General features: G+C 37.2%; 1 pseudogene; it reads right to left on the bottom strand.

The window, feature by feature from the left end:
• Nucleotides 1–945: 945 nt before the first annotated feature.
• On the bottom strand, nt 946–3952 carry LOC109261032 (40S ribosomal protein S23-like; annotated as a pseudogene).
• Between the last annotated feature and the right edge of the window lie 585 nt (nt 3953–4537).

Below are 4537 nucleotides of genomic sequence, written 5' to 3'. Positions count from 1 at the left end.
ACTAACCAATGGTAGGGATCCATTTATAACATGAATCAGTTAGATGATAGGCACTGGATTGAGGAATAAGAACCCCACCTCCTAACTAACTCTTAGAATTTGAGTATTGATTGCTTGGATATGCAGGTACATGTACTTATGGACTTTACCATTTGCCAGATCAAAGTTTGTGAAGTATGGCCTGTGAGCCAAATTCAGCCCACCCTCTGTTTTTATAAATAAAGTTTTATTGGAACACACCCACAATACTTTGGCACTGCAACGGGAGAGTTGAGTAGTTGAGACAGAAATTACATAGCCCAAAAAGGCCAAAATCTTTACTCTATGGTCTTTTACTAAAAAAAAAAAAAAAAAAAAAAAAAAAAAAAAAAAAAAAATTGCCACTCCCTGGGCTAGATGGTCAAAGCAGATATATAACAACCACTATAAATCTTTCAGCAGATCCACTCCTTGGTCTGTCTGCCAAATACTTTTTTTAAAGTTTATTTTATTTATTATTTATTTTTGAGAGAGAGAGAGTGAGCACACTCTTGTGGGGAAGGGGCAGAGAGAGAGTGGGAAAGAGAATCACAAGTAGGCTCTGCATGCTGTCAGAGCAGAGCCCAACTCGGGGCTGGAACCCATGAACAATGAGATCATGACTTGAGCTGAAATTGAGAATTGGAGGCTTACCCAACTGAGCCACCCAGGTGCCCCCAGCTTGCAAAATTCTATATCAGGTCTGTTCTTTTTTGCCCATCCTCTATTTTTCTGGAATTGTTTACACAAACCTTTGTCCTCAGTGAATTAGAGTCTTCCTATGGACAATAGGTTTAAGAGATTCATACAACCCTTATTTCTTTCTAAAGAATATTTTATTTATTTATTTATTTATTTGTTTATTTATTATTTAATTATTTGTTGGCATATGAAAATTTATTATTGTCATGTTTTCACCATCAAAACTTATGATCTTGGTCTTTATTTCTTGTCTTTGCATAAGGCCAAAAGACATTAGCTACTTTGATAACCTTAAAGCAAACTCCAGGAATGTCATTGACAGCATGACCTTTGAGACAAAATCCAGCAACCAGAACTTCATCATTTTCCTCAATAAAATTCAAACAACCGTCATTGTGTACAAAGGCTGTGATTTTTTTTTTTTTTTTGCCATTCTTGATTAGCTGGACCCTGACACACTTCCTAATGGCAGAATTTGTCTGTTTTCTTTCAACCCCTACTTTTTCCAGCACAATTCTTTTGCATGAGAAGCACTTCCAAAAGGGTTGGCCTTCAGGGCTGTGCCCAAATGTGCTTTCTTGTATTGTTTATCATGCTACTTCTGATCTCCTTGGTAGCTACCGAGCTTTCTGGAACTTGCTCATCCTGTTGGCACCACAGGCCTGAGCAAAAGAGCTCTAAAAATATTTTGAAAGTAAACAAACAAAAATATATAGTATCAAACGTGGATGAGAAGCAATTGAATGTGGCCATTCTGTCATTGTGTCAAGCACAATCTAATTCACAGATATGGATGACTGAGGCCTGAGCACTCTTTAATAGAATACAAATATCTAGGCAAGAGTGAAGAATAACTGCATCTTGATGAGGGTGAGGAAAAGAGGCAGGATATTTGTGGCAGAAGCTTGAAGTGGATGATGGGGATGTCCCTTAGGACTTTATAGAGATCTTGGAGCGATGGTGCTTCCGATTATACCAATACATTTGGAGAAAAACATAAGCTTGTGAAGGCTCTTAAGACTGAAAATTTATGCAAGGCTTTGCTGGACCCTGGCTCACTCCATGAAAGGGCCTCTCATACACAGTGGCCTCTCAGAAGGGGAGACACCAGCTGTGAGTTATGTTTTTAACTTCTAGGAAACAGGCTACACAGAGGGTCTATGTTTATATTATGAGTCACGGCAGGGACAGGTGGTGGGTCTGGAGTTTGACGTTTGCAAATGATGTCTCTGACTGCCAGGATTGTTCAGAAGAGTTGCTTGTTTGTAGGAGTGAGTTTGGAAAAGAAATGAAGAAATGAAAAGGCTTCTTTCTCTCAGTTACCATTTTCTAATTAAACTCTTTCCTTGAATTTGTTAAGGAAAAATGATACCAATATACAAGGGCTATTGTAGCAACTTAAATTAATCAACAAAATGTGAGCAGAACTTCAAAAGAAAAGAACTGAACACTAGATTCTACCAGCATTGGGAATAATATAAGAATGAATGAATAAATAAACCAATGAATGATGAGGGAAACTCTGGATAAGGAAAAACAAAAATTAAACCCTCCTTTTTTTCTTGAATGGAGAGTCAGAATTCAAATATTGGCTGCCTAGAATTTCCATTATCTTGACCTTAAAGTTCTCCCTTTTATTTCTGGTTTATATCTTTAAAATGTTATATGCTGTCTGAGAGATGTTTTAGCTTGTCACCATAATATCTGTCAACATTTTGTGGGTCCACTTCTCAGTCAGAAAGATTGACATCAAGGACATATTATACAGAACTGCCAAGGAAGTCAATCCAAATACATTTGCTGTATGTATTTGAATTTCGCCTTAACTGCTTTGACAAAGATTTGAATTAGAGAACAAAAGAGGAACTTTGAAAGAATGGCAACAGCAACAAAAGAGGAATACACAACATTCATCTAGGTATAAATGCACATGCACACATACACACATTCATACAAACATAGACATAAATAGCAAAACTTATTCTGGACAACCACTCCCCATACTCTACCACTGATGTGACTTTCATTTCCCAGTTCATTATTAACCTAAGAGCATTTGAAGATGAACAAAAAGGACATATTCCACAATTCTGATCAGAAAATTCAACCTTCAATTTGAGTTAGAAGATAACAGCAAAGAGAAAGCTATTTCTTTCAAATTTTGTGCATCTCTCGTAGGTAGATTTATGAAGACTCAAGGAAGTATCTTACCCAACTTACCTCTACGTCTACTAAAATTTGCTTTTAAAATTTGATCTAAGTTATGAGTGTGAATGGATAGTGAAGAACATTAAGCTTCAAATAATATTTACAACTTATTTGGCTTTGCAGTTGTTCTATATTGTTGCCTGAGATATATAACTGCATTTTTGACTTATGGGACCATCCTAGTCCAAAGAACTCCCTTCTGCAGTGTCAAGCCCCAGCAGTCCAATTCAAATTCTCAAGCAGACCAAATGTTCTCTTGAATTCCATGGCTTCACTCACATTGCTCCCTTTACATGTCGTGTTGTACATCCACAAGTACTGATTCAATGTTTTTTTATTTCTTGTTGGTGTTTATAGTAGACATGTCATGCTTGTTATTTGGGCTAAAAGGCTAGGGCTGAACACTCTAGGAACTTGAATTAGCCCCATGCCAATGTTTTGGAGAGGAAAGAGTACAGATTGCAGAAATACAGAGGCCAGAGGTGAATTCTAGGCTCTGCTGCTTACATACTGTAAATATTTATTTACATACATAAATACTGTAAATATTTATTTACATACATAAATATTGCCTCATAGGTTTACTTTAAGTATTAAAAGAGCTAGCACATGGAAAGCTTATAACACACTAGCAGGTACAGCTCACATGAGTTTTCTTAGTTCTGTAAAGAGCAGGATTCATGTCCATCTGAGTGTCATTTGTGTTTTACAAATGCTTGTTGACATTTCATAAATAATAGCCACTTGAGTGCTTAATGTGTAGTGTTCTATTATTCTTGCAAATTAATTTCTGTTAAAATAATTTCTTGTCCTTAACAGATCTTCCCAGCTGAAAACCCAGAGTGCTTGCCTAGCTTGAGTCTCAAGGATCTCCACAGCTCTCCAGGATGGTTGGGTGGGCTCCCCAATTTCATCCTGGTGATCAGTCCAGGCCAAAAGAGGGGAAGTGACTCACCAAACGTCCTGTTATCAGGATACTTCCAGTCTTTGAATCAGGCAGCTCTTCAGGCCCTCTCTCTGGCATCCTGCCTAATGTATTTATCTCTGTAGCTTCATGCTCTCATAGTCTTTCTGGGGCTAAAAGGATAGCAGAAGCACCCATATTATGGACTTTGCAATGTCTTCTTTGAGATACAGAAAAAGAAGAGGGGGAAAAAGTTCAAAGGATAGTCAATATTGCTCTCCTCTTTGAACTCAACACACAAGTCATTCTATTAGATTGAAAGATATGAAATTGTTTTTGTAGTTGAAAAATGACTGAATTTCAGCAATTTCATGTTGTTTTGTCCAATATAACAACTAGTGAGCTGTGTTTCCTACACAAAGTAAATGTCTGTTGGTTTTACTTTCTATTGTAGCCATTCCAAATGTTTTCCATCACATAGTTGTTCAATTGTGTTTATGGCAATGCCACGTCTGCTATAGAATGGAGGGAATGGGATAGGAAGTAAACTTGTGATGAGTGCCAAGGATGGGCCAGAAACTCTGTTAGGCATTTTACCCGCTTTTAGTCTGTGTTCAAAAACGTTGTACAGTGGACATCAGGATCTCTTTAATATTCACCTTTTCATTAAGTATGCTCTGTGAAGCTCAGAGAAGTTAATTAAAT

This window comes from Panthera pardus, unplaced genomic scaffold (genome assembly GCF_024362965.1).
Source record: "Panthera pardus isolate Hobbes unplaced genomic scaffold, ASM2436296v1 HiC_scaffold_27, whole genome shotgun sequence".
Taxonomy (NCBI): domain Eukaryota; kingdom Metazoa; phylum Chordata; class Mammalia; order Carnivora; family Felidae; genus Panthera; species Panthera pardus.
This window is presented reverse-complemented; position numbering and strand designations above follow the sequence as displayed.